Raw genomic sequence first — 7,994 nt, 5'->3', positions numbered from 1 at the left:
TACATCCATGTCCTCCATAATGAATACTTATCTCTATACACACCTATCCACACATTGCACATGTGGTCCCTTCATTATTAGAATGACCCTATTAGATATAAATTTACATATTACAGGTACATTTAACCCCATATATGCGTCCCCTCTGGTCATAATATAAAAATTTAATCCAATATAGGCCCACCTTAATGTCATAACACTATCTTTTTTCAAAGTGTAGTCTAAAAGGCTCTAAGAAATCTAGTATCCCTATCTAAGATCATTCTCATTGGTACCTTTAAATGAACCTAAAAGTTTTCAAAGAATATATTTATCACTTTTTGTTCTTTGGTGGTCTTTTCAGAAGGCATAGGAACACACATCTTATTTGTTGGAAATAATACTGAGAGGGGGGGGGTGAATCAGTATTATCAGATCAATAAAACTTTTTCATTTCATACTTAGAAACATATACGCTACTTCAGTTAAGGGAACCCGCGTGTACACGCTACTGTGTTTATTGCAACTAGCGTATATCAAGAGATCTTATGATTCAGTTAGCTTATCTTCAGTAAATGCATCAGAACATTATTAACCATATTAACAGAACAGAACATCACACAAAGGCCACACACATGAACACCATGATATAAGGTGGAAACCCAATGTGGGTGAAAACCACCTGCTGCAATTCGTCTCTTTCTTCTTTAATAAGAAACTTCTTTTACAATGTACTGGTGCAGTCCTTTACTAGTACGCAGGCTACAACCTGCAGAGGGCTACAATCCTCTTAGCTCTTGTACTAGCCGATCCATTTACTAGTACGTAGGTGCCTACCTACAGAATGCTCCAACGTTTACTCCCTTTGCTCTTGTACTGGCTGATATGTTTACCAGTACGTAGGTGCCGGCCTACGATCTACCCGAGACCACATTTCATACATTTTCATACTGGATCCATAAGACAATCACCTTGTAGTACAACCTGCATCATTAATCACTGAAACACTGAAACACTGAAACTCTGTCAACAACACAGTCACCAGAACACAGAGCAGACACAGAACTCTGTAATAACCATCAGACCCATCTGCAACTTCAAATATCAAGCCTTACAATGTATACGCTACTTCGATGAATCAAACTCGCGTGTATACGCGCTTTTTCCAAAGACAACCCGCGTACAGATCTAAAAATAATTTCTCATAACTTGCAGCTGTACCAGACATCAGTCATACTCATAACACTGATAGAATAATACATGCGTCAGTATGTAGATCTAGAATAAGCATCATAAAGATAGTTCATTTCAAACCATTTGATCCCGATCTCTCCTTAGATCTTGTTCTCAATCAGCCGGTGAGATCCCTCCTTAGCTCAAATCAAGCAATGCATCATCAACCCATAACCTGCATACTAGATCTCATACTTCTTCAAATATTCAAGACATTTCAGATACACTTGCCTAATGATTTCCTTCTCCTTATATAGCCTTAGGCCTTGTTCAATACCAAGAGCCAAAACCATAGAAATCCAATACCATCATCTTCAAAACTAGGGATCAACACGTCCGTCGAGACACCAAGGTCCAAAACCATAGGCACAACTTACATGGTGTACAACTGTTACAAAAGTTATGTATTGCATCTTCATATTTAGGACCAGATCAATTTTTATGGTACAAAGGGCTTTGTTCTCCTAAAAAACTTGTGACGTGGTCAATTTTCACAGAGGAAATGATAGCACATTATGAGGATACAAAGAGCAACACCTTCTTTAGAGCAACACCACAACAATTGGAAAGAGTAAAAGGGCTTTGTGACATAATGGAAAGCAAAATTATGGAAACTAGGAAGCATACCCCTCACAACTATAAAGATGGAAGTGTTGTTTCTCCCAGCCTTCCACAACCTACAAGGGTTACACCACAACAATTGGAAGAAAAAAGAGAAAAAGGGCTTTGTTACAATTGTGATAGCAAATGCACTAAAGGTCATAGGTGTGCTGAGAAGAAATTATTTTACATAGAATATGAAGAGGAGGAAGAAAAGGATCAAGAAACATCAAAAGAAGAGGATATACGTCAGGACACCACCCCAGAGAAAGAAGAAATGAATCAGACCATATCTTGTAAAGCATTGGCAAGAATTACCACTCCTCAAACTCTCAAGATAGAAGGACATATCAAGAAGAAAAAGGTGCAAGAAGTGAAAGATCACATCGAGAAAGAAGAAATGAATCCAACCATATCTTGTAATTCAATGGATGAAATTACCACTCCTCAAACTATCAAGATAGAAGGACACATCAAGAAGAAAAATGTTCAAGAAGTGAAAGATCACATCGAGCATCAAGAAATGAATCCGACCATATCTTGTAAAGGACTGGAAGAAATTACCACTCCTCAAAAGATAGAAGGACATATCAAGAAGAAAAAGGTTCAAGTAGAGAAAGATCATATCGAGCATCAACAGCAAGTTCTCCAACTTTTAAAGGATAACGCCACTTCAGTGAAAAATCAAATGAAACAACAGGTAGATCAACATCGTAGTGAAAAATGTTTTGATGTAAGTGATTGGGTATTTTTACTGCTACATCTCAAGCAAGCTATTTATGAAAAGGAAATGTTGGCAATACTACATGCACTTAAAAAATGGAGACCTTACCGAATGGGAAGATGCTTCAAGGATGAGGATGTCGAAGCATTGTTTTGTGCTATTTATATTATCCAACCAAATTGGATAAACGAAGCAACGGATGAATGGAAGAAGAACGAAGAAGTATGGCCACTTATTCAAAAGTTGCAAAAGATCCCAATTGAAGCAATATTGCCAGAAATTGAAGAGGAAGGAAAAATCATATTGGAACCTGGAGCAGTCACAGAAACAAGAACCCGACAGCTACGAAATCGATCAATTTCAGAGTATCTCATCAAGTGGAAGAACTTACCCGCTGAATATTCCACATGGGAGGACAAGAATTTTATATAGAAGCATCAAGAACTACTCAAGCGTTGAGGACAACGCTTTTTGAAGGAGAGGGGCATGTTAAGCCCCTATACTACTAGTGTAACCCCTTATTGTTATTAGTATAACCCACTTATTATATTGATGTACCCATGTAGTGCCCATATTGTTACTATTATGCCACATAGAAGCCCACCATTGTTACTGTTGTGCCCTACAATATTATTGTTATGTAGGCTTGGATTGTATTGGGACCACTTAGACTCCTATATATAAAAAGGAGGTATTTTCATTTGTATCATCCAAGAATTGTTCATTTATGTAATGTAAAGGAGGTTTCCCCCTCGAAGAGGCTGAATTCTAAGGCGTGGATTTATCTTTTCTATCTTTTCTTGAGCTGGTTTCATAACAAAAAGTGTGAACTCTTGGATCTCAAGTCTTCCCTCCCCAGTTTTCAAACAAAATTAAGGAGTTGCATGCCATACCACACTCAGTGACCTCCAAGTAGATAGTTATATAATTTAATAGTGCAAATAGAAATATCTATGGATACTTTGATCCAACAACACGAGGTCATTGATGCAGGACAAATGTGATGCCTCTCAAATTTAGCAAATGGACCTTATCGAACAACAATTGACTGGAGTGCAATGTAATTCTTCTTAAATGCACGCAAAAATAACATCAATAGAGATAGCTAATCATCTCATTCCACAATAATATGTTTCAACTCCTGGGAACATGTTTCCTCCACTCAAAATAATGGTTTTTAAGTCTTTTCTAGTTTTTTTGTTTTTGTTTTTATGTAATCAGTGTTTCACATTTTTCATAATAGAAATATACTGGTTACAAGTTAAGTTTGTTTGTTTGTTTGTTTTAATAATAAATTTATATGCATTTATAAGTTTATATGTACTTAATAGTAAACTTTTAAACTTATATGTATTTAATTGGTGTGTTTATAGTAAACTTTTAAGTTTTATGTGTTTTTAATAGTGAGAAAACCTATCATAACTCAGTGGTCAAACTAATAGTGGAGATAGTCATCACACTCAGCTATGCCTGAATGCAAACTGACTCATCATTGTTATTCAAGGAAAACCACCCCAACTAGAATTACTAGCGAGTGATTTGTAAGAGAGCAAGCTTTCACTCCTGCAAAATACATTGAGTCTTGGATCATTAACATATTTCCTTACGTCTTAGAAAAACAATATCTTAGCCAAAAAAAGAAATTAAAACGTATTCAACCCACCTTTTATATATTTTAAATGCATTTTGAATACATATTTTGTTAATAAAACGTATTCAACCCATACCTTTTATATATTTTAAATGCATTTTGAATACATATTTTGTTAATATAAATATTTTCCAGTGTCTGTTCAGTAATAATAATAAAAATAATAAAGAGTGGTGAATGATTTTCCCATTTTCCCAACCCATAGAATATTTTGACAATCCCAGCTGTCCAACCTCTGACTTTGGAAAGAACATGTTAAACATACTTGAATCATCATCGGCAATGCCTTTTGGAACATCCTGCATACACTATCCGTCTTACAAGTAACCGACAACAGCTAGATACCCTCTTAATTTCCTAGGAATAAAAAGTTGTTTGCCCAGAGGAACAAGTTTCCTCTGTCGGTCCTAAATTTCCAAAAAGAAAAAGTTCAACGCGAAGAGAATAACTTGTTCCTACAAATCACCTTTTCTCTTTTCTGCAACAGAAAGCAAATATAAACTCGAGCATTTCAGGGAACAACGTATTTTTCATGTGACAAAGTCCCGGTATTTCCTACATTATATATTGCTATCAGCATCCATTGTGTGTATCTATTGAAATTGCTCATTAACTTTCAAAGGTTTTAAGATTTTAATCTTGTTACAGCTTTACCCAATTGGAAATAAACAGTGTTTCGATGGGTTTTATGAGAAGCGTTAGAGTGGTGTTTCCTCAAATCATATCGAGACTCTGGTCATACTTTATATTTCTGTGCAGCAGAAGGCCAAGGTTGACAGGCCAGTCCCCTGATGGCAGAGAAGCAGTCCTGCTAAACTATGTTCTCAAAAATGCAGAGCAGGGAAATGTAGAGTCTGTGCTGAGTGCCATGAGAGTTATGCTCAGCATACATGGCTGATGAATATAGGCAAGGAGAAGAGCTCTGTGCTGGATGATGCAGTGCAGATAATTGATCCCAGAGTGGCGTTAGAGGTTGGAACTTACTGTGGGTATTCTGCCATTAGAATTGCTTCCAAGATGACAAAACCAGACAGCAAGCTGGTTTCTATAGAAATCAATCCACAGAACTGTAGTATTGCCAGAGCAATTATTGATCATGCAGGTGAGACTCAAATTTTTGTTATTATTTTTGTTTCTAGAGATTGTTATGATTATTTCGAAGACCTTTCAGGCCACGGTGAAAAAGTGGTTTCCTGAAGTTCTGTTTGAGGTAAGCTTCACCAGCTCAAAACTATAATATAGTGTAATGTGCCAAGTTCTGAGAATGTCTATGGATTGTAATAAGAACTCACATACTTTTTTATGTCAAAGGCTTAGACACAGGTCTAGAAATTATGTATGGAATCGTATGAATTACATGTAGATAACAAGAAATCCCAAATTCGAAAGGAAAGGTATAAAGTTTTCAGATATCTGTGAGTATAATTAGTCTAAGTATAATTATTGCTAATTGCAGTGCTTTACAATCCTTATAGTAATCAGTCTGTTTAGCTTCTGTACTCACTCAGGTTGTTTTTGGTTCCAATGTGTGTGTGCCTAAAGGACTTTGATGATTTTGATCAATGACTATATAATAGATTTATCACTGAAAGCATAATTAGAGATGAGTAGATTTAGTCCATAGATATGTTAGCTTGTTTAGAGATCATGTTAATATAAAAGTCAAATAGCTAAATTGTTGAAACTTTATCTTTAACAGTGAATTAAGGGTGTGTTTTACTGTATAACAAGGGATTTAGCATAATTGAGATTCATGCTTATCCTTATATCTCTAGCCTGTTTATGGTTTATTCTTTATTGCATTCATATTTTTAAATTGTAGCAATTATTGTATATATATACAGTATACTAGTCTTGTGGGCTTTTATGTTCTATTGTTCAAGCATTTTAAGCAACAAAGTACTGATTCTAAATCGTATAAAGATGATATTTCAAAAGGCAATGCAGCATTTCTTTATAGTTTAAAGAAAAGTCTTTCTATGCGACTGTAATTGCAGAAAATGCACAGAACTTAGTTTTACTAACTAAAAAACAAGTTTTATTAACAACACTTACAACAATTATGAATTGAACATAGGACATTACATGCATAATTTAGTTAAGGTAATTAGACAGATAACAGAGTTCTGTGTTAAATTGGAAAAAATCCATTCAAAACATATCTTAATTAAATAATGCTAAAGGTGGTCATTTTATGCTGGCTAATAAGATGACAGAGATCCAATCTTAGCTAACATGGAACAAAAAAATGTATTATTTCTATGTTTTCAAAGTAATAAACTTTAAGGCTTCAATGTTAACTCGATTTTTACCATGGCAGGGGAGGTTTGCACCTGCTAATTAGAACTTCACCACAATCTATCCATAACACCCTTTAAAAACCATATAACACCGTAAGTTTTAGACTTTAGTCAAACTTATACGACTTCAAACTCAACACAAAGTCTTTAATATAATGTTATGTGAAATCAAAATAAATCAATCCGAAACCTTATTTATACCATGTTTCCGAATAGATAGCAGTATAGAAATGATTATGTATTGTAGTGGATGCTGAACTTACCTTTGATTTTAATTTGTTGTCAGGGCTATCATTGAAGGTGAAGGTGATGGAAGGAAAAGTCGCTGGCAAATTGGAGGAATTGGATGAATTTTTAGAGGAAGAGAGACTTCCACACTTTGAATTAATATTCATGGATCACTCCAAGCAGTGTTATTTGTCAGACTTTCTGCTGCTGAAGGAGAGAGGTATGCTGGGAAAAGGGACTGCAATTGTGGCTAACAGTAGTACTGTGGGATTTCCAGGAGCTTCTGATTTCTTTACTTATCTGAGAAACCACTCAGAGGAATTGGAGACAGAAGAGTATAAGTGTAGTGTGGATTCACTGTCACTGCCATCCACTGTCACCGTCTCCATTTACAAGGCTGATCTTCCTGTATTCATTCACTAGAGCATAGTTGCGTGTGTGTTTTGCTTTTAATTCTTAACTATAAGAAGAGATGCATAAACAGTTTTAGAAGACACCATAGAGAGTAGCTTATTGTGGGTGGGTGCATCTCCATGTGTGTCCACAGTTTGGAATTCCAATTTTTTGTTATGTACTGGTGTAGCAAACTTCTTGAGAACAATAATCTTCTTCAACTTTGTGGCAGTTAAACGAGCGAATCACTGGATGAACTCAATTGTGTATTCATCAACATATTCGGATCATGGTGCTGGGGCAGTCGTAGTGCCTTCTTATATTAATATTTTTCGTACTGCTATGAATAAAACTATTTGTCCAGGGCCTACCTGAGCTGTGTCCAGTAGTGATGAGTATGTAGGGCTCACTCCATGTTCTGTTACTTTCAAAGGTTATTTAACAATCCAATCCAAAAAGCTTAAAAACAAAACGTTATGACTAAATTAAAACTTAAATCAAGATCAACTTCCCCTGTCTGTACTCATCATGTATAAATGACATGGATATTTTGAATGTGAGGGTTGTGTCATTATGGGATATAGAGTGGATAAGTGAAAAATTAATATTTGGTAAATATTTTAATAAACGAACATATGGTGTGTGATTAGTTTGATTTTATAGATTGTTTATTTAATGGTGTGTGATTAGTTGGATTTTATAGATTGTTTATTTAATGATATGTTTTGAATTTAATTATAAAGTATATGTAATATATATTATATTTTTCATATTTAATATTTTATTGTAAAAATTAAAATATTTTAACTGTGAAGATGTTTAATAATTTAGTATGGAGAGATGTATTAATGATTTATTAAATGCAATGTTTTTTTTTTAAATTGGT

General features: G+C 34.9%; 1 pseudogene across 1 annotated transcript; it reads left to right on the top strand.

Annotated features, from left to right (window-relative positions):
- Positions 1-4,739: 4,739 nt before the first annotated feature.
- Positions 4,740-7,445, top strand: LOC149210513 (uncharacterized; annotated as a pseudogene). Its single transcript, XR_016252288.1, has 2 exons — positions 4,740-5,289; positions 6,774-7,445. The product of XR_016252288.1 is annotated as an uncharacterized LOC149210513 (transcript).
- The last annotated feature ends 549 nt before the right edge of the window (positions 7,446-7,994 follow it).

This window comes from Pinus tabuliformis, chromosome 1_2, assembly GCF_031772625.1.
Source record: "Pinus tabuliformis cultivar Carrire ecotype Pingquan chromosome 1_2, CPIR1, whole genome shotgun sequence".
Lineage (NCBI taxonomy): Eukaryota > Viridiplantae > Streptophyta > Pinopsida > Pinales > Pinaceae > Pinus > Pinus tabuliformis.
This window is presented reverse-complemented; position numbering and strand designations above follow the sequence as displayed.